The sequence below is a fragment of the Bufo bufo genome, chromosome 4, assembly GCF_905171765.1.
Source record: "Bufo bufo chromosome 4, aBufBuf1.1, whole genome shotgun sequence".
Lineage (NCBI taxonomy): Eukaryota > Metazoa > Chordata > Amphibia > Anura > Bufonidae > Bufo > Bufo bufo.
Genome location: NC_053392.1, coordinates 239,148,015 through 239,171,831, shown reverse-complemented (window position 1 = coordinate 239,171,831; position 23,817 = coordinate 239,148,015).

Genomic DNA, 23,817 nt, shown 5'->3' with positions numbered 1-23,817 from the left:
TAGTATTTAGGCGCTGGATGACAGGTATCCCTTTTACGGACAGAATTAGACTTGGAAATGCACGGTAGCATGTGAAGTTATTGAGGATGACCCTATCCGCACCTTCAATCTAATATACCCTTTTATGGATAGATATAACCTTGGCCTAATAGAGCAGAAACCACTAATTTAGGGAATTGCTAAGTTGGGAATTGTATTCAACCCAGAACAAAAACTGTGCTTCGGCAGACAGCAGACAGTATTACAATTGGCTAGCCACAGCTGAAACACCAGATTTAGGGTACTGCTATTTTGGCAATTGTATTTTACCCCTCAATAAAATAGCAAGCTCAGCCAAGCCCCTGATGTAGGATATAGCAAAAAAAAACAACAACACACTATTGATGGTTAAAAATGGACTTGGTGGCAGCTTGTGCTGGCGCACCACAAGACACAAAATGGCCGCCGATCATTCCAGAAAAAAGTGACTGAAAAACGCTCTGGGCAGCCTTAAAACAGTGAGCAATTGAATAGCAGAGGTTTTATGATACACAGCTGTATATCGATCACTTCAGTAAATAAATCCCTGCCTAATCTCGCCCTAACAGCAGCAGCTGCATCCTCTCCCTACACTGATCAGAGGAGAGTGACGTGCGGCGCTACGTGACTCCAGCTTAAATAGAGGCTGGGTCACATGCTGCACTGGCCAATCACAGCCATGCCAATAGTAGGCATGGCTGTGATGGCCTCTTGGGGCAAGTAGTATGATGCTTGTTGATTGGCTGCTTTGCAGCCTTTCAAAAAGCACCAAGAAATCACCGAACACCGAACCCGAACCCGGACTTTTACGAAAATGTTCAGTTCGGGTTTGCTCATCCCTAAACGTAACGCCTCCTGCCGTGCTACATACACGTTCAGAGAGTACACTGGCTGCAGGTCAGGCCAGCACCTCCAAGGCATACAGGGCAAGCTCTGGCCATGTGGACAATTTAGAGACCCAGAAGTTGAATGGGGCAGAACCATCAGTAGTGTTGTGTAATCATGTGCACAGGTACTGTTCCACCATGTTGTTCAAATGCTGCCTCCTGCTAACACGCTCCATATCAGCAGTTGGAGCCGGTTGTTGCGGCAAGGTGACAAAGCTTTTCCACATGTCGGCCATGCTAACCCTGCCTTCTGAGGTGCTGGCGCTGACACAGCTGCGTTGGCGACCTCTTCCTCCTCCCCTGCCTTCGCCTTGTGCTTCCACTTGTCCCCCGGCGTCAGTCATGATTTCTCTCAGGATTGCGTCTACCAGCGTGCGCCTGTAGTCGCGCATCTTCCGATCACGCTCCAGTGAGGGAATTAAGGACAGCACATTGTCTTTGTAACGGGGATCCAGCAGGGTGGCCGCCCAGTAGTCAGCACACGTTAAAATGTGGGCAACTCTGCTGTCGTTGCGCAGGCACTGCAGCATGTAGTCGCTCATGTGTGCCAGGCTGCCCAGAGGTAAGGACAAGCTGTCCTCTGTGGGAGGCGTATTGTCTGCGTCCTCAGTATACCCCTAGCCACGCACCAGTGATGGGCCTGAGCTGCTTTGGATGCCACCCCGCTGTGAACATGCTTCATTCCCATCCTCCTCCTCATCCTCCTCGTCCTCCAGTAGTGGGCCCTGGCTGGCCAAATTTGTACCTGGCCTCTGCTGTTGCAAAAATCCTCTTTCTGAGCCACTTCTAAAAGACTGGCCTGAAAGTGTTAGAGATGACCCCTCTTCCTCCTTCTCGTCCTGGGCCACATCCTCTTCCATCATCGCCCTAAGTATTTTCTCAAGGAGACATAGAAGTGGTATTGTAACGCTGATAACGGCGTCATCGCCACTGGCCATGTTGGTGAAGTACTCGAAACAGCGCAGCAGGGCACACAGGTCTCGCATGGAGGCCCAGTCATTGGTGGTGAATTGGTGCTGTTCCGCAGTGCGACCCACCCGTGCGTGCTGCAGCTGAAACTCCACTATGGCCTGCTGCAGCTCGCACAGTCTCTCCAGCATGTGCAAGGTGGAGTTCCACCTGGTGGGCACGTCGCATATGAGGCGGTGAGCGGAAAGGCCGAAGTTACGCTGTAGAGCAGATAGCCGAGCGGCGGCAGGATGAGACCGCCGGAAGCGCGCACAGACGGCCCGCACTTTATGCAGCAGCTCTGATATGTCTGGGTAGTTGTGAATGGATTTCTGCACCACCATGTGCGTCAAACCGGCTAGTCCCAGAGCTGCAACAAGATTTCGTCCATTAACCCACACCACCAGGCCGGGCTTGAGGCTCACTGGCAGCAACCACTCGTCGGTCTGTTGTTCTATACCCCGCCACAACTCCTGCGCGGTGTGGGGCCTGTCCCCCAAACGCATCAGTTTCAGAACGGCCTGCTGACGTTTACCCCTGGCTGTGCTGAAGTTGGTGGTGAAGGTCTTTCGCTGACCGGATGAGGAGGTGGTAGAAGAGGAGGAGGAAGCCGAGTAGGAAGAGGAGGCAACAGGAGGCAAAGAATTATGCCCTGCGATCCTTGGCGGCGGAAGGACGTGCGCCAAACAGCTCTCCGCCTGGGGCCCAGCCGCCACTACATTTACTCAGTGTGCAGTTAGGGAGATATAGCGTCCCTGGCCGTGCTTACTGGTCCACGTATCTGTGGTTAGGTGGACCTTGCCACAGATGGCGTTGCGCCGTGCACACTTGATTTTATCCGATACTTGGTTGGGCAGGGAGGGCACGGCTCTCCTGGAGAAGTAGTGGCGGCTGGGAACGACGTACTGTGGGACAGCAAGCGACATGAGCTGTTTGAAGCTGTCCGTCTCCACCAGCCTTAATGACAGCATTTCAAAGGCCAGCAGTTTAGAAATGCTGGCATTCAGGGCCAGGGATCAAGGGTGGCTAGGTGGGAATTTACGCTTTCTCTCAAAGATTGGTGAGATGGAGAACTGAACGCTTCCGTGTGATATGGTGGAGATGCTTGGTGACGGAGGTGGTGTTGTTGGTGGCACATCCTCTGTTTGCTGGGCAGCACGACCTTCATTCCATGTGGGGTCTAGGACCTCATCGTCCCCTGCATCGTCTTCCACACAGTCTTCCTCCCTGACCTCCTTTTCGGTCTGCACACTGCAGAAAGATGCAGCTGTTGGCACCTGTGTTTCGTCATCATCAGAGACGTGCTAAGGTGGTATTCCCATGTCCTCATCAGGAAACATAAGTGGTTGTGCGTCAGTGCATTCTATGTCTTCCACCTCTGGGGAAGGGCTAGGTGGATGCCATTGGGAAACCCTGCCAGCAGAGTCTTCAAACAGCATAAGAGACTGCTGCATGACCGCAGGCTCAGACAGGTTCCCCGATATGCACGGGGGTGATGTGACAGACTGATGGGCATGGGTTTCAGGCGCCACCAGCCTGAGTGGGAGATAATGTGAACGTGCTGGATCCACTGTCAGCCACCCAATTGACTAGCGCCTGTACTTGCTCAGGCCTTACCATCCTTAGAACGGCATTAGGCCCGACCAAATATCGCTGTAGATTCTGGCGGCTACTGGGACCTGAGGTAGTAGGTTCAGTAGGATGTGTAGCTGTGGCAGAACGGCCACGTCCTCTCCCTGCACCAGAGGCTTCACCAACACCACCACCACGACCATGACCGCGTCCCTTATTAGATGTTTGCCTCACAGTTAGAGTTCACAAAGCAAAGTAAAAAGTGTATATATGTGGGTGGGTGGCTCACACCTAATAGCTATGATGGGTGCTGCTGACTCTAAATTGGGTGCCCGATCCCAATAATAGTAAAAGCTTGAGAGTAAAAAGGGGGAGTGAGCACTCACAACATCTGTATCATATGGAATACGTTTTACTAGGACCTGATTGGTCAGATAGGGTTGAACACTAATACATTAAACACTGATGCATTCTTATTAAAATACAATTGACATAAAATATATAAAATTGTTGCAATATGGTACCAAATATAATTTCCACTTGCTGTGGTCGGGGTAGAAAGTTCGTGACCACACTCTGTAACACTTATAGCAAAAATGTCAGTAGCTGTGGATAGAGTGGGTAGAAGCGTCTTTAAAAGTTCCTCATATAATGCACTTCTAAGCGGACTCCTTATGTAATAATTCCTATTAGGAGAATTCACTCCTATTGAGACAGTGAGGGCAATGTTCCAGGCTTGTAATTACCAGTTCCTACCTGGTTCCTTAGTGATATGTCCCGCTGTGTGGCGTCTCCTCGAGGCGAGCGGTGCCGGCCGTCCGAGTATCTTCCGCCGCAAGTATCAGGCGGGTGACGTCACAGTATCGCGGGATCCTGGTCAGCGGTCTACGCTGAAGACTGTGTCTGTATTGACTTTGCCAGGAAATTCATTCATGCATGGCCATGCAATCCATAGGGGGGTCCGGTGTATTCGGTGGGCGCTTTTTCTCCTCTGTTTACCAGACGCGTTTCGGGGCGTCTACACCCCTTCCTCAGTGGTCAAAGCGCCATTACCCCATCTCCACCTTTTATAGTCTCTATGGTGATCCACAAAAACCGGAATCCGGATCCTCTGGACACAGAAACTGCCATTACAGTTTTGAGTGCGGTATTTGTGCGGTTTTTCAACCGCCGTTGCGTTTTTTATTGTAAATGCAACTAGCACACCAATAGTGTACTCCCGACATAATATTAAGGATAAAAATGATAATATAAAATACATAATAACAATTTAATAAACATATTAAAATTACTACGGTTAAAAACAATAAATATACATACATACTAACCCTTTCTATACACACATTAGTAAACATCGGCTGATACATCTGGGGACATTAATATATAAATACATGAAAATATAGATATAAATATATGGGAATATAAAAGTATAAATGACGATTTCTGGGGGAATTTCTGCCAATGAAATAAATGTAGAAAGTGGGGTTCAGAAGTCTTGGATGCCGGTCTCCTCTCGGAGGGGGGGCCCCAGAGCCAGAATGGCTAACGTGGGATCTCCCATCAGAGAGGGGAACAGCATCCTATAAAAAACCAAAGATCTCCAGGTCCGAATTCAAGCCTGCTGGTAATAGGCAGCCAAATTCATAAATATGTTTTGATTCGGCTCTGGACATCCTCCTAATGTAATCACCCCCTCTCCAATGTCTATCGATTTTTTCCAGGGCCACAAAAAATAATTTAGATGGGTCCCTGTTATGTACTTCATCATAGTGTTTGGACAGGGAGTGTTTTAGATAGCCCTTTTTTATATTTGATACGTGTTCACTTATTCTAACTTTCAATAATCTTTTTGTTCTGCCAATATATTGGCGCTTGCATGGACACTGTATCAGATAAATAACTCCGGATGAATTACAGGTGAGACAATTTTTGATTTCCCAGACAAGAGAGTTATGTGCTGAGTGTACCGTAGTAGTTTTCCTTTCTTGTAGGCTCATCCTGCATCCCATACATCTCCCGCACTTAAAGAAGCCTTTTAGGTTCATGTAAGATCCTAAATTAGTGATCATAGGTCCTTTTTCTTTTTCTTTCACTGACGGGGCTATTTTAAGTTTTAAGTTTGGGGCTTTTGTGTATATAATTTTCGGTATGTTCGGCAGTGACGGGCCTATCACTCTGTCACTTACTACATGATGCCAGTGTTTGGATATGATATTTTTTATCTTTTTATAATCACTGCTAAAAGGTACAATTATTTTAATATCACTCTTAAAATCCTCAGTTGTCTCAATTACTGTTTTTTCTTTAAAAAAGGACTTCCTATCCAATTTTCTCACCTTATTGAGGGAATCATCCAAAACCATTGCTGGATATTTCTTATCCATAAATTGTGATTTCATTCTGACTGCCTCTTCTTCAAATTTATCAAGTTCGGTACAGTTTCTCTTTATTCTCCGGAATTGGCCTAATGGAACATTTAGTAGCCACCTGGGTGGCTACTAAATGTTCCATTAGGCCAATTCCGGAGAATAAAGAGAAACTGTACCGAACTTGATAAATTTGAAGAAGAGGCAGTCAGAATGAAATCACAATTTATGGATAAGAAATATCCAGCAATGGTTTTGGATGATTCCCTCAATAAGGTGAGAAAATTGGATAGGAAGTCCTTTTTTAAAGAAAAAACAGTAATTGAGACAACTGAGGATTTTAAGAGTGATATTAAAATAATTGTACCTTTTAGCAGTGATTATAAAAAGATAAAAAATATCATATCCAAACACTGGCATCATGTAGTAAGTGACAGAGTGATAGGCCCGTCACTGCCGAACATACCGAAAATTATATACACAAAAGCCCCAAACTTAAAACTTAAAATAGCCCCGTCAGTGAAAGAAAAAGAAAAAGGACCTATGATCACTAATTTAGGATCTTACATGAACCTAAAAGGCTTCTTTAAGTGCGGGAGATGTATGGGATGCAGGATGAGCCTACAAGAAAGGAAAACTACTACGGTACACTCAGCACATAACTCTCTTGTCTGGGAAATCAAAAATTGTCTCACCTGTAATTCATCCGGAGTTATTTATCTGATACAGTGTCCATGCAAGCGCCAATATATTGGCAGAACAAAAAGATTATTGAAAGTTAGAATAAGTGAACACGTATCAAATATAAAAAAGGGCTATCTAAAACACTCCCTGTACAAACACTATGATGAAGTACATAACAGGGACCCATCTAAATTATTTTTTGTGGCCCTGGAAAAAATCGATAGACATTGGAGAGGGGGTGATTACATTAGGAGGATGTCCAGAGCCGAATCAAAACATATTTATGAATTTGGCTGCCTATTACCAGCAGGCTTGAATTCGGACCTGGAGATCTTTGGTTTTTTATAGGATGCTGTTCCCCTCTCTGATGGGAGATCCCACGTTAGCCATTCTGGCTCTGGGGCCCCCCCTCCGAGAGGAGACCGGCATCCAAGACTTCTGAACCCCACTTTCTACATTTATTTCATTGGCAGAAATTCCCCCAGAAATCGTCATTTATACTTTTATATTCCCATATATTTATATCTATATTTTCATGTATTTATATATTAATGTCCCCAGATGTATCAGCCGATGTTTACTAATGTGTGTATAGAAAGGGTTAGTATGTATGTATATTTATTGTTTTTAACCGTAGTAATTTTAATATGTTTATTAAATTGTTATTATGTATTTTATATTATCATTTTTATCCTTAATATTATGTCGGGAGTACACTATTGGTGTGCTAGTTGCATTTACAATAAAAAACGCAACGGCGGTTGAAAAACCGCACAAATACCGCACTCAAAACTGTAATGGCAGTTTCTGTGTCCAGAGGATCCGGATTCCGGTTTTTGTGGATCACCATAGAGACTATAAAAGGTGGAGATGGGGTAATGGCGCTTTGACCACTGAGGAAGGGGTGTAGACGCCCCGAAACGCGTCTGGTAAACAGAGGAGAAAAAGCGCCCACCGAATACACCGGACCCCCCTATGGATTGCATGGCCATGCATGAATGAATTTCCTGGCAAAGTCAATACAGACACAGTCTTCAGCGTAGACCGCTGACCAGGATCCCGCGATACTGTGACGTCACCCGCCTGATACTTGCGGCGGAAGATACTCGGACGGCCGGCACCGCTCGCCTCGAGGAGACGCCACACAGCGGGACATATCACTAAGGAACCAGGTAGGAACTGGTAATTACAAGCCTGGAACATTGCCCTCACTGTCTCAATAGGAGTGAATTCTCCTAATAGGAATTATTACATAAGGAGTCCGCTTAGAAGTGCATTATATGAGGAACTTTTAAAGACGCTTCTACCCACTCTATCCACAGCTACTGACATTTTTGCTATAAGTGTTACAGAGTGTGGTCACGAACTTTCTACCCCGACCACAGCAAGTGGAAATTATATTTGGTACCATATTGCAACAATTTTATATATTTTATGTCAATTGTATTTTAATAAGAATGCATCAGTGTTTAATGTATTAGTGTTCAACCCTATCTGACCAATCAGGTCCTAGTAAAACGTATTCCATATGATACAGATGTTGTGAGTGCTCACTCCCCCTTTTTACTCTCAAAGTAAAAAGTGGTTAAGTATGTTAAAAAAAAATTAACCGCCAATATAAACCCTGATGTAGGGTATTGCACTCAAATATTTTTTTTAACTCTATATGACAGCAGTATTTGTGCCTAAATGTCCCAGATGTGCAGTATATTAGAGGGTTTTTTCACCCTAACTAAAAAGCTGTATTTCTGTCCTAAATGTGACAGTCACTTATGCACGTGTAATCCCAGATGTGCAGTATATGAGAGGCTTTTTTCACCCCTGTATGCCAAAGTCGTATTTATGGCCTAAATGTGACAGTCATTTATGCACGTGTAATCCCAGATGTGCAGTATATTAGAGGGGTTTTTCACCCTAACCAAAAAGCTGTATTTATGTCCTAAATGTGACACTCACTTATGCTCGTGTAATCCCAGATGTGCAGTATATTAGAGGGTTTTTACACCCTAACCAAAAAGCTGTATTTCTGTCCTAAATGTGACAGTCACTTATGCTTGTCTAATCCCAGATGTGCAGTATATTAGAGGGTTTTTTCACCTTAACCAAAAAGCTGTATTTCTGTCCTAAATGTGACAGTCACTTATGCTTGTCTAATCTCAGATGTGCAGTATATTAAAAGGTTTTTTCACTATAAACAAAAAGCTGTATTTCTGTCCTAAATGTGACAGTCACTTATGCTTGTCTATTCTCAGATGTGCAGTATATTAGAGGGTTTTTTCACTATAATCAAAAAGCTGTATTTCTGTCCTAAATTTGACAATGAGTTATGCACGTGTAATCCCAGATGTGCAGTATATTAGAGGGTTTTTTCACCCTAACCAAAAAGCTGTATTTCAGTCCTAAATGTGACAGTCACTTATGCTTGTCTAATCCCAGATGTGCAGTATATTAGAGGGTTTTTTCACCCTAACCAAAAAGCTGTATTTCTGTCCTAAATGTGACAGTCACTTATGCACGTGTAATCCCAGATGTGCAGTATATTAGAGAGTTTTTTCACCCTAACCAAAAAGCTGTATTTCTGTCCTAAATGTGACAGTCACTTATGCACGTGTAATCCCAGATGTGCAGTATATTAGAGGGTTTTTTCACCCTAACCAAAAAGCTGTATTTCTGTCCTAAATGTGACAGTGATTTATGCACGTGTAATCCCAGATGTGCAGTATATTAGAGGGTTTTTTCACCTTAACCAAAAAGCTGTATTTCTGTCCTAAATGTGACAGTCATTTATGCACGTGTAATCCCAGATGTGCAGTATATTAGAGGGTTTTTTCACCCTAACCAAAAAGATGTATTATTGTCCTAAATGTGACACTCACTTATGCACGTTTAATCCCAGATGTGCAGTATATTAGAGGGTTTTTTCACCCTAACCAAAAAGCTGCATTTCTGTTTTAAATGTGACAGTCACTTATGCTTGTCTAATCCCAGATGTGCAGTATATTAGAGGGGTTTTTCACCCTAACCAAAAAGCTGTATTTCTGTCCTAAATGTGACAGTCACTTATGCACGTGTAATCCCAGATGTGCAGTATATTAGAGGTTTTTTTCACCCTAACCAAAAAGCTGTATTTCTGTCCAAAATGTGACAGTGACTTATGCACGTTTAATCTCAGATGTGCAGTATATTACAGGGTTTTTTCACTCTAACCAAAAAGCTGTATTTCTGTCCTATATGTGACAGTCACTTATGCTTGTCTAATCCCAGATGTGCAGTATATTAGAGGGTTTTTTCACCCTAACAAAAAAGCTGTATTTCTGTCCAAAATGTGACAGTGATTTATGCACGTTTAATCCCAGATGTGCAGTATATTACAGTTTTTTTTTACTCTAACCAAAAAGCTGTATTTCTGTCCTAAATGTGACAGTCACTTATGCTTGTCTAATCCCAGATGTGCAGTATATTAGAGGGTTTTTTCACCCTAACCAAAATGCTGTATTTCTGTTCTAAATGTGACAGTGATTTATGCATGTGTAATCCCAGATGTGCAGTATATTAGAGGGTTTTTTCACCCTAACCAAAAAGCTGTATTTCTGTCCTAAATGTGACAGTGAGTTATGCACGTGTAATACCAGATGTGTAGTATATGATAGGCTTTTTTCACCCCAGTATGCCAAAGCCGTATTTATGGCCTAAATGTGACAGTCACTTATGCATGTGTAATCCCAGATGTGCAGTATATTAGAGGGTTTTTTCACCCTATCCAAAAAGCTATATTTCTGTCCTAAATGTGACAGTGATTTATGCACGTGTAATCCCAGATGTGCAGTATATTAGAGGCTTTTTTCACCCCAGTATGCCAAAGCCGTATTTCTGTCCTAAATGTGACAGTCACTTATGCTTGTCTAATCTCAGATGTGCTGTATATTAGAGGTTTTTTTCACCCTAACCAAAAAGCTGTATTTCTGTTCTAAATGTGACAGTGAATTATGCACGTGTAATCCCAGATGTGCAGTATATTAGAGGGTTTTTTCACCCTAACCAAAAAGCTGTATTTCTGTCCTAAATGTGACAGTCACTTATGCACGTGTAATACCAGATGTGTAGTATATTAGAGGCTTTTTTCACCCCAGTATGCCAAAGCTGTATTTCTGTCCTAAATGTGACAGTGAGTTATGCACGTGTAATCCCAGATGTGCAGTATATTAGAGGGTTTTTTCACCCTATCCAAAAAGCTATATTTCTGTCCTAAATGTGACAGTGACTTATGCACGTGTAATCCCAGATGTGCAGTATATTAGAGGCTTTTTTCACCCCAGTATGCCAAAGCCGTATTTATGGCCTAAATGTGACAGTCACTTATGCTTGTCTAATACCAGATGTGCAGTATATTAGAAGTTTTTTTCACCCTAACCAAAAAGCTGTATTTCTGCCGTAATGTGACAGTCATTTATGCACGTGTAATCCCAGATGTGTAGTATATTAGAAGGTTTTTCACCCTAACCAAAAAGCTGTATTTCTGTCCTAAATATGACAGTCACTTATACATGTGTAATCCCAGATGTGCAGTATATTAGAGGGTTATTTCACCCTAACCAAAAAGCTGTATTTCTGTCCTAAATATAACAGTCACTTATGCTTGTCTAATCCCAGATGTGCAGTATATTAAAGGGTTTTTTCACCCCAGTATGCCAAAGCTGTATTTATGGACTTGCAGATAGCCTATGCTGGTGCACTATCATTGCATAAAATGGCTGCCGATCATGTATTGATATTGACTAACTGAAGAAAAAAAGTTCGTTTCCAGCAGTAGTTGGCTCAGGGCAGGCTTAAAAAAATTGAGCACTGCACCCACAAAACACTTTTTCTGTAGATCGCTGAGTACATAAACCAGTTCTTGATAAGATTTCTCCCTGATCTCTCAGGATTAATAACCCTTGGATGTGCCATCCATACACAGCTATGCTTGGTCCAATACATGTCAAAACAATACTTGCCATAACATTAAATAACATTAGATTAAAGAACAAACCATTTGCAGATATCCCCTGCTCTGGGGTACTGCAAGGACAAAGTGCTAACCCATTATCTGTAGTGTTTACCTCATTACATTCAAAAGGGCTGCTGTCATGTTGAGACCCTGCTTGTGATGTCATCATTAGAATCCTGGCAGATGACTCACTTACTTGTGACATCATAATGGGGGCTATGGCTCATTTACATATGATGTCATAATCGGCGGTGGGTATAAATTGAGGTGACACACAGACCCCAGCCTTACTCTCCAGGGCTGGCTCCCACCATTAGGGACCTCTGACGAGCAGCACAGGACCAGATCGGGTAAGTTTGGCCACTTTTCTCTCATGTTTGGGAATTATTTTGCTGATCTTTCTTTTCTTTCATTTCTATACAATGTGAGAGCTGTTTGTCACCTGCTGCAGCCCTTAAAAATCTGACATGGTGCGACACTCAACCTTCTCCAATGGAAAAAACCCAGGAGAAAGAGAAGAAGGAGCCGCCATCTCTCTTAAAGGGCCAGAGCCACAGAAATCCAAGACCGTTTTATAATAAATAAAGTTTGTGTGTGTGTGTTTCTTTAAGATTGCTGTGTTTTTTTTTTCTTAAATATTAAATTGTGCCATTTCTCCTGTGCCCCTGTTTTCTATAGGTATCCTAGGGGTGTACTGAATGAGTACAGGGTTAAACTCTTAAAGTATGAGTGACCAATGAACTTCAAAGAGGAAATTAATTAAAGGGATATTCCCATCTGGGACATTTATGGCATACCGCTAGAATATGTCATAAATGTCAGCAGGGGCGTAGCTATAGGCTCATGGGCCCTGGTGCAAGAGTTTAATTTGGGCCCCCCCTACCCTCAATACCGTTTCCTAACACCACCAGACCCCTGCACGCCCACCATGCCCAATAGCAGAACTAAAATCTCACAGAGAAAATACATTTTAATCCAATAAGTGCATAATAATAATGATTATACGAATGCCATCTAAAAGTAGTACATTTTTATTTTTTTTGAAAAGTAGGCACTGTCTGTGGCAGCATAGTGACTTCTGTGTTACAGGGGGGCTGTCCTCGCTGCCAAAGAATCTCCCCCTGCCACTTGATTGACAGGGACGGATATCTCACCGTACCAGGACAATTGCACGCCTGCGCTGCTGCTCTTGTAGTGTCCCACTACGTAAGGATGGGCACTACTCAAGGGTCAATTGGGTCACGTTGTTCTCCACCTCCTGTGGAACATGGTTATGGTATTTTACATTGCATTGTAATGTATAATTTTATGTTATTTCCTGTGTACCAGGACTGTTAGGGGTGTAGTTCCTCCTCCTAGGCAGTAGAGGGAGCTAGGGAACCACCTAGTATATATAGACAGGTCCAGACCAGAGAGAGGGGGAGTGTGGTCAGAAGCCAGTGTGCACTTTAACCAGAAGATAGCTGGGAAACAGATTCTGACATGCAGATAGATAGCCCAGGCTCCTAGCTTGCACCCAGGAGAAGAAGTTACCTCCTGAGGATATTTATCACCTTTAAAAATACAGTGCAGAGCCACTTTTAGTCAGCCAAATAGAAAGCTGAAGGGCAGAAGGATATTTACAGCAAGAAGATATATACCAGAGGACGGTTCCCCTACCCAAGGATAAAGCCAGCAATAGGGCATACGGGCCTTGGTGAAAGCCAGACAGGATCTGAGGAAAGTACAGCCCTATCTGTAAGTGTTATACCCTCTGCGTATCTTGCAAAGACTTTGCCTGCCATTTGTATGAAGCCTGCCTATATTCAACATTATACATATGGAACTAACTGAAGACTGTATATAGTTGAACTGTTCAGTAAAAAGAAGTTCTGGTTCACTGCAACTTTGTGTGCCTCAATTATTCCTACAACAAATCACTGGCGTCACAAACTATCTTGCCACAGGCACACTAAACCCACAACACCCAGGGCACCTCACCTACCACCTGGCCTGGTCCCTATACACAGAGAGTGGCCCAGAGGATCCGTGTGCCAGCCTCTCCATCACTGCTGTACGCCTGCCCAGGGTATATAAAAACTGTGAGTACCAAGAACAACCCTCGGTTTGTTAACTACCCGTGTGACCTCACATTCGCTCACCCTGCAGGACTGGCGCACTGCACTCTGAGTAGTGGCGCATGTGCTCAGAGTCAGAGGCTCTGCTGGGACAGTCACAAACTGGGGGGGGTAGTTTATCACGCCGCCAGTTAATACATCTCTGATGTATTAACTGATGAATAGCATGGAGATCCCAGTGCCAGCTGCCTTGCTGGTGGACGATTGGCATATACTTCTGCTGTGGCCCAAAGCAGAAGTATATGCCAATCATCCACTAGCAAGGCAGCTGGCACTGGGATCTCCATGTTATTGGTCAGTTAATACATCAGGGACCCCCTGGCATGTGGCCTGGGCATAGCTAAGTGCAAACTGGGTGATCCATAGGCAGGACCGGGTGGCTGCCCTCACCCACCAGCCCGTCCCTAATGCCAGTCAATACCCCCTTAGGAAATCTCTCACCAGATGTGAGAGCAGCAGCGATCGATCAGCCAGGATTAATGTGCACAGTGGGAGGCCTCCCCCCTTAGGCAAGTGACAAACTGCCCCCCCCCCTCATTCTTAGGCAAGTGACAAACTCAGCTTTGCTACATCTACAATGAGCAACTACAACAAATGTAATGCCAAACTGCAGTTACTCTATGTGATGCCTTGGATAGCTTCCACTGGACCCACAGGCTGTCAGGGGACTCACTCAGGCCAGGGACAGTCACTTACTGGACCGGAACAGGACCCCGGTCGGACGGACCAGTCGTTTATCACGCCGCCGGCGCCACGCTCACCTCAGTATATCAACACAGTCAGTCAATGTCTCGCAGTCGCAGGATAGGAGAGAGGAGTTACTCGCAAGTTCGCAGCACCTCTGCACACAGCTTCCTCTTCCTGAACTGAAGCCGCTCTCCCTCCTCACTTCGCCTGCCCTGCACAATCAGTGCACCTGACGTAGGGCTCGCCTCTCAGCCTCCGCTGCTGGGCCGCGTTCTCCTGGCTTGAGGGGGCCCCGTGGGCCCCCATGACTTAGGGGCCCGGTTTCAATTGCGACCGCTGCGACCCCTATTGCTACGCCAGTGAATGTCAGATAGGTGTGGGTACCACCTGTGGGACAGGTCATTAGTGAACGGAGAGCACCTTGCACAAGCACAGTGTCCTATCCATCGACTGGTATGGGAATACCAAAAATTGACAAGCAGGTGCGCTGTGTATACAATCCCATAATGTGTGATACTGTCTGCTGTATCTAATCCTATCATATATGATACTGTCTACTGAAATGTGTATCTAATCTTTTCCCAGAGTGCGCTCATTATTAATGGCACCCTCCGAATTTATAATGACCCCTGTAGTGCCCCAATAGTTTTACTCTCTCTTGTAGTGCTCCCAGTATTTAGACTGGGGGCACTACTGGGGGCATTATAAATACTGTAGGTCACTACAAGACACAGTATAACTATCCGGTGAACCTATGTCCGTGATGGTAGGTGTCTGGGTAAGGTTAAAGGCAGGGTGTCTGGGTAGGTTAAAGGCAGGGCGTGTAAAATGCAATGGCCAGCGTATGGTGTAGGAGTCAGAAAAATAAGCCAGAGGTATAAAAATAAAAATCTCTCTTTACTGTACAGCAAAATTGGAATTCTAGTACATTTAACTATAGGAAAACACAGATCCAACTGTACACAGTGCAATTCTCTCCCAGATAGCAGTGTATACGTTCAGGCAAAGATTAGAAATATGACCCTCTTTCTACACTTTCTTGATAAATTCTCTCTCGGTCGAATATATGTCTGGCTAAGGATCCTTGACAGTAATGGCTGTAAGGTTCATTGCAGGAAACAGCGGTTTGAAGGCACGTTTGGCCAGAGTGTGTCCAGGTGTGAAGGGTGTCTTTATAGTGTCCCTCATTGCAGTAAAGTCTGAATGGCTGTAGTCATAGATTACCTTGCTGACTCTTTTTCTTGGCAATGCAGATTCTAAGTTTTTCTTTCTTCTCTCCTTCTCACTCTGTCTTTCTCTCTTTCCATGGATCTAGCAGAGATCTGTTAGTCTCAGTAGGTTTCTTGGGCCTGAGAGGAGGGAGCATAAGGCACAAATTTCTCCCTCTCATCTCTCACTAATCACCCCCTAAATGAGCTGTGGGTGGATCCTGGTTACCCCCCCGCCAACCTCCTGCAAAGATCTGAGTCAGGATTATTAAACCTTGGCTGTGCCATCCATACACAGCTGTGCTTGGTCCAATACATGTCAAAACAATACTTACCATAACATTAAATAACATTAGATTAACTAACAAACCATTTGCAGATATCCCCTGCTCTGGGGTACTGCAAGGATAATTTGCTTACCCATTATCTGTTATCTTTACCTCAATACATTCAAAATGGCCGCTGTCATGTTGAGACCCTGCTTGTGATGTCATCATTAGAATCCTGGCAGATGACTCACTTACTTGTGGCATCATAATGGGGGCTATGGGTCATTTACATATGATGTCATAATCGGCAGTGGGTATGAATTGAGGTGACATACAGACCCCAGCCTTACTCTCCAGGGCTGGCTCTCACCATTAGGGACCTATGACGAGCAGCACAGGACCAGATCGGGTAAGTTTGGCCGCTTTTCTCTCATGTTTGGAAATTATTTTGCTGATCTTTATTTTCTTTCTTTTCTATACAATGTGAGAGCTGTGTGTGACCCTCTGCGGCCCCTAAAAATCTGACCTAGGTGCGACACTCAACCTCCTCCAATGGTAGAAACCCAGGAGAAAGAGAAGAAGGAGCCGCCATCTCTCTTAAAGGGCCACAACCACAGAAATCCAAGACCGTTTTATAATAAATAAAGTTTGTGTCTGTGTGTTTCTTTAAGATTGTTGTGTTTTTTTTTTTTCTTAAATATTAAATTGTGCCATTTCTCCTGTAACCCTGTTTTATCTAGGTATCCTAGGGGTGTAATGAATGAGTACAGGGTTAAACTCTTAAAGGATGGGTGACCAATGAACTTCAAATAGGAAATTAATTAAAGGGATATTCCCATCTGGGACATTTATGGCATACAGCTTGAATATGTCATAAATGTCAGATAGGTGTGGGTACCACCTGTGGGACAGGTCCTAAAGTGAACGGAGAACACCTTGCACAAGCACAGTGTCCTATCCATCGACTGGTATGAGAATACTAAAAATTGACAAGCAGGTGCGCTGTGTATACAATCCCATCATGTGTGATACTGTCTGCTGAGCTGCTGTATCTAATCCTATCATATATGATACTGTCTACTGAACTGTGTATCTAATCTTTTCCCAGAGTGCGCTCATTATTAATGGCACCCTCTGAATTTATAATGACCCCTGTAGTGCCCCAATAGTTTTACTCTCTCTTGTAGTGCTCCCGGTATTTAGACTGGGGGCACTACAGGAGGCATTATAAATACTGAGGGTCACTACAAGACACAGTATACCTTTCCGGCGAACCTATGTCCGTGATGTTAGGTGTCTGGGTAGGTTAAAGGCAGGGCGTGTAGAATGCAATGGCCAGCGTATGGTGTAGGAGTCAGAAAAGTAAGCCAGAGGTAGAAAAATAAAAATCTCTCTTTACTGTACAGCAAAATGGGAAATCTAGTACATTTAACTATAGGAAAACACAGATCCAACTGTACACAGTGCAGTTCTCTCCCAGATAGCAGTGTATACATTCAGGCAAGGATTAAAAATATATGACCCTCTTTCTACACTTTCTTGCTAAAGTCTCTCTCGGTCGAATCTATGTCTGGCTAAGGATCCTTGACAGTAATGGCTGTAATGTCCATTGCAGGAAACAGGGGTTTGATGGCATGTTTGGCCAGAGTGTGTCCAGGTGTGAAGGGTTTCTTAATAGTGTCCCTCATTGCAGCAAAGTCTGAATGGCTGTAGTCACAGATTAACTTGCTGACACCTTTTATTGGCCATGCAGATTCTAAGTTTTTCTTTTCTCTCCTTTTCACTCTGTCTTTCTCTCTTTCCATGGATCTAGCAGAGATCTGTTAGTCTCAGTAGGTTTCTTGGGTCTGAGAGGAGGGAGCATAAGGCACAAATTTCTCCCTCTCATCTCTCACTAATCACCCCCTAAATGAGCTGTGGGTGGATCCTGGTTACCCCCCCCCCCCCCCCCCCCCAACCTCCTGCAAAGATCTGAGTCAGGATTATTAAACCTTGGCTGTGCCATCCATACACAGCTATGCTTGGTCCAATACATGTCAAAACAATACTTACCATAACATTAAATAACATTAGATTAAAGAACAAACCATTTGCAGATATCCCCTGCTCTGGGGTACTGCAAGGATAAATTGCTAACCCATTATCTGTAGTCTTTACCTCATTACATTCAAAATGGCCGCTGTCATGTTGAGACCCTGCTTGTGATGTCATCATTAGAATCCTGGCAGATGACTCACTTACTTGTGGCATCATAATGGGGGCTATGGCTCATTTACATATGATGTCATAATCGTCAGTGGGTATAAATTGAGGTGACATACAGACCCCAGCCTTACTCTCCAGGGCTGGCTCTCACCATTAGAGACCTATGACGAGCAGCACAGGACCAGATCGGGTAAGTTTGGCCGCTTTTCTCTCATGTTTGGGAATTGTTTTGCTGATCTTTCTTTTCTTTCTTTTCTATACAATGTGAGAGCTGTGTGTGACCCTCTGCGGCCCCTAAAAATCTGACCTAGGTGCGACACTCAACCTCCTCCAATGGTAGAAACCCAGGAGAAAGAGGAGGAGCCGCCATCTCTCTTAAAGGGCCAGAGCCACAGAAATCCAAGACCGTTTTATAATAAATAAAGTTTGTGTCTGTGTGTTTCTTTAAGATTGTTGTGTTTTTTTTTCTTAAATATTAAATTGTGCCATTTCTCCTGTGCCCCTGTTTTCTCTAGGTATCCTAGGGGTGTATTGAATGAGTACAGGGTTAAACTCTTAAAGGATGGGTGACCAATGAACTTCAAATAGGAAATTAATTAAAGGGATATTCCCATCTGGGACATTTATGGCATACCGCTTGAATATGTCATAAATGTCAGATAGGTGTGGGTACCACCTGTGGGACAGGTCCTAAAGTGAACGGAGAACACCTTGCACAAGCACAGTGTCCTATCCATCGACTGGTATGAGAATACTAAAAATTAAAAAGCAGGTGCGCTGTGTATACAATCCCATCATGTGTGATACTGTCTGCTGAGCTGCTGTATCTAATCCTATCATATATGATACTGTCTACTGAACTGTGTATCTAATCTTTTCCCAGAGTGCGCTCATTATTAATGGCACCCTCCGAATTTATAATGACCCCTGTAGTGCCCTAATAGTTTTACTCTCTCTTGTAGTTCTCCCTATATTTAGACTGGGGGCACTACAGGGGGCATTATAAATACTGAGGGTCACTACAAGACACAGTATAACTATCCGGCGAACCTATGTCCGTGATGTTAGGTGTCTGGGTAGGTTAAAGGCAGGGCGTGTAGAATGCAATGGCCAGCGTATGGTGTAGGAGTCAGAAAAGTAAGCCAGAGGTAGAAAAATAAAAATCTCTCTTTACTGTACAGCAAAATGGGAAATCTAGTACATTTAACTATAGGAAAACACAGATCCAACTGTACACAGTGCAATTCTCTCCCAGATAGCAGTGTATACATTCAGGCAAGGATTAGAAATATGACCCTCTTTCTACACTTTCTTGCTAAAGTCTCTCTCGGTCGAATCAATGTCTGGCTAAGGATCCTTGACAATAATGGCTGTAATGTCCATTGCAGGAAACAGGGGTTTGATGGCATGTTTGGCCAGAGTGTGTCCAGGTGTGAAGGGTTTCTTAATAGTGTCCCTCATTGCAGCAAAGTCTGAATGGCTGTAGTCACAGATTAACTTGCTGACACCTTTTATTGGCCATGCAGATTCTAAGTTTTTATTTTCTCTCCTTCTCACTCTGTCTTTCTCTCTTTCCATGGATCTAGCAGAGATCTGTTAGTCTCAGTAGGTTTCTTGGGTCTGAGAGGAGGGAGCATAAGGCACAAATTTCTCCCTCTCATCTCTCACTAATCACCCCCTAAATGAGCTGTGGGTGGATCCTGGTTACCCCCCCCCCCCCCACCCCCAACCTCCTGTAAAGATCTGAGTCAGGAATATTAAACCTTGGCTGTGCAATCCATACACAGCTATGCTTGGTCCAATACATGTCAAAACAATACTTACCATAACATTAAATAACATTAGATTAAAGAACAAACCATTTGCAGATATCCCCTGCTCTGGGGTACTGCAAGCATAAATTTCTTACCCATTATCTGTAGTCTTTACCTCATTACATTCAAAATGGCCGCTGTCATGTTGAGACCCTGCTTGTGATGTTATCATTAGAATCCTGGCAGATGACTCACTTACTTGTGGCATCATAATGGGGGCTATGGCTCATTTACATATGATGTCATAATCGGCAGTGGGTATAAATTGAGGTGACATACAGACCCCAGCCTTACTCTCCAGGGCTGGCTCTCACCATTAGGGACCTATGACGAGCAGCACAGGACCAGATCGGGTAAGTTTGGCCGCTTTTCTCTCATGTTTGGGAATTGTTTTGCTGATCTTTCTTTTCTTTCTTTTCTATACAATGTGAGAGCTGTGTGTGACACTCTGCGGCCCCTAAAAATCTGACCTAGGTGCGACACTCAACCTCCTCCAATGGTAGAAACCCAGGAGAAAGAGAAGGAGCCGCCATCTCTCTTAAAGGGCCAGAGCCACAGAAATCCAAGACCGTTTTATAATAAATAAAGTTTGTGTCTGTGTGTTTCTTTAAGATTGTTGTGTTTTTTTTTCTTAAATATTAAATTGTGCCATTTCTCCTGTGCCCCTGTTTTCTCTAGGTATCCTACGGGTGTATTGAATGAGTACAGGGTTAAACTCTTAAAGGATGGGTGACCAATGAACTTCAAATAGGAAATTAATTAAAGGGATATTCCCATCTGGGACATTTATGGCATACCGCTTGAATATGTCATAAATGTCAGATAGGTGTGGGTACCACCTGTGGGACAGGTCCTAAAGTGAACGGAGAACACCTTGCACAAGCACAGTGTCCTATCCATCGACTGGTATGAGAATACTAAAAATTGACAAGCAGGTGCGCTGTGTATACATCCCATCATGTGTGATACTGTCTGCTGAGCTGCTGTATCTAATCCTATCATATATGATACTGTCTACTGAACTGTGTATCTAATCTTTTCCCAGAGTGCGCTCATTATTAATGGCACCCTCCGAATTTATAATGACCCCTGTAGTGCCCCAATAGTTTTACTCTCTCTTGTAGTGCTCCCGGTATTTAGACTGGGGGCACTACAGGGGGCATTATAAATACTGAGGGTCACTACAAGACACAGTATAACTATCCGACGAACCTCTGTCCGTGATGTTAGGTGTCTGGGTAGGTTAAAGGCAGGGCGTGTAGAATGCAATGGCCAGCGTATGGTGTAGGAGTCAGAAAAGTAAGCCAGAGGTAGAAAAATAAAAATCTCTCTTTACTGTACAGCAAAATGGAAATTCTAGTACATTTAACTATAGGAAAACACAGATCCAACTGTACACAGTGCAATTCTCTCCCAGATTGCAGTGTATACATTCAGGCAAGGATTAGAAATATGACCCTCTTTCTACACTTTCTTCCTAAAGTCTCTCTCGGTCGAATCTATGTCTGGCTAAGGATCCTTGACAGTAATGGCTGTAATGTCCATTGCAGGAAACAGGGGTTTGATGGCATGTTTGGCCAGAGTGCGTCCAGGTGTGAAGGGTTTCTTAATAGTTTCCCTCATTGCAGCAAAGTCTGAATGGCTGTAGTCACAGATTAACTTGCTGACACCTTTTATTGGCCATGCAGATTCTTTTTTATTTCTTCGTTCTTCTTTTCTCTCCTTCTCACTCTGTCTTTCTCTCTTTCCATGGATCTAGCAGAGATCTGTTAGTCTCAGTAGGTTTCTTGGGCCTGAGAGGAGGGAGCATAAGGCACAAATTTCTCCAACTCCTCTCTCACTAATCACCCTCTAAATGAGCTGTGGGTGGATCCTGGTTACCACCCCCCCCCCCCCCCCCACACACACACACCCCCAACCTCCTGCAAAGATCTGAGTCAGGATTATTAAACCTTGGCTGTGCCATCCATACACAGCTATGCTTGGCCCAATACATGTCAAAACAATACTTACCATAACATTAAATAACATTATATTAAAGAACAAACCATTTGCAGATATCCCTGCTCTGGGGTACTGCAAGGACAAATTGCTAACCCATTATCTGTAGTCTTTACCTTATTACATTCAAAATGGCCGCTGTCATGTTGAGACCCTGCTTGTGATGTCATCATTAGAATCCTGGCAGATGACTCACTTACTTGTGGCATCATAATGGGGGCTATGGCTCATTTACATTGTCACGCTGAGCGCTCCGGGTCCCCTGCTGGCCTCGGAGTGCTCACATCGTATGCCCCCAGGCAGCACTCCAGCGTCTCGGCGTGTGCGTCCTCGCTCTCTAGGGCGCGCGCGCGTGCCGGGACTCTTAGATTCAAAGGACCAGTGCACCAGTGATTGGTGCCTGGTCCAAAGGGGTTATTAAGGGTTAAGGTTGTGAGAGGCTGTTCTGACTTAATTAGGCTGCACCTGTGCACTGCTTATTTATACCTTCTCCTCCCACAGCCTTCTGCCGGATTTTTGTGCCTCAGAGAAAGCGTTCCCTACGATGTTAGTTTGCCTTACCTGTTGCCGTACCCGTTGCTACCGTCCACTCGCCTTTGAACCTTTGCCGCCTGCCCTGACCGCTGCTACGTCCGACTACGCTCTTACCTTCTTCCTGTGTACCACGCCTTATCAGCTGCCAGAGAGGTCGAGTTGTTTCTAGGGGACATGACCTGGTAGTTACCGCCGTGGCAAATCCATCCCGCCTTGCGACGGGCTCTGGTGAAGACCAGTAACTACTTAGAACCGGTCCTCTAGTACAACCCGCGCCATTGCCTCTCTGGTCCAGAGGATTTACTACCTGTCCTGCCGGTTCGTGACAGTAAGATCCGGCAATGAATCCCGCTGATGTTCCCCTGCCAAGCCTGGAGGACCTCACCACCATTGTGGCCCAGCAGGGTCAACAGCTGGCCCAGTTGACCGCTATGTTGCAGCAGCTCCTGCCTTCTCTGCAACAGCCAGCTCCTCCGTCTGCTCCTGCTGCATCACCTCCGCCTGCTGTTACCACCGGTTCCAGAATCCGTTTGTCCTTACCAGACAAATATGACGGAGATCCTAAGCAGTGCCGTGGGTTCTTGTCGCAGTGCTCTCTCCACCTCGAGCTTCTGTCCGACCAGTTTCCTTCTGAGCGAGCCAAGGTAGCCTTTATTCTCAGTTTACTGTCCGGGAAGGCCCTGGCCTGGGCTACACCACTATGGGACCGCGCAGATCCTGCCACCGCTTCCGTCCAGAGCTTCTGCCTAGAGTTCCGGAATGTTTTTGAGGAGCCTGCCCGGGTTATTTCCGCAGAGACTGCCTTACTAAATTTGACCCAAGGAGGTTCTTCCGTGGGTGACTATGCCATTCAGTTCCGCACCCTGGCCTCTGAGCTGAACTGGAACAATGAAGCCCTTTGCGCCACCTTCAAGAAAGGACTTAACAGTGAAGTAAAGGACGTTCTGGCTGCACGTGAGCTTCCTTCCACTCTTAGTGACCTCATCTTGCTGGCCACTAGGATAGACAAACGTTTCTCTGAAAGACAAGAGGAACTCCTCCTTGAAAAGGAAAAAGCTCGTCCTAGACGCTTTCCTCGTCTGGCTCCCGTTTTTCCGCATCCCCCTCAACCCGCTACTGGGTTTTCCGCCGTGGAAGCCATGCAGGTGGATCGGTCACGCTTGACTCCGCAAGAACGAAGCCACCGCAGAAACGAGAACCTGTGTCTGTACTGTGCCAGTACCGAGCACTTCCTTAGAGATTGTCCTCTCCGTCCACCGCGTTCGGGAAACGCTCGCACCTAGTAAGCGTGGGAGAGGCGTTGCTAGGTGTGGATTCTTCCTCTCCACGTCTCATCATACCCGTGCAGTTGATCATCTCTTCCAAGTCCTCTTTCTCCGCAGCCGCCTTCTTGGATTCCGGTTCAGCTGGCAACTTCATTCACGCCTCCTTGGTTGACAAGTACCGTATTCCAGTAATCCATCTACCCAACCCGTTTTTCATTTCTACTGTTAACGGTGAGAGACTCTCAGCCACCGTGC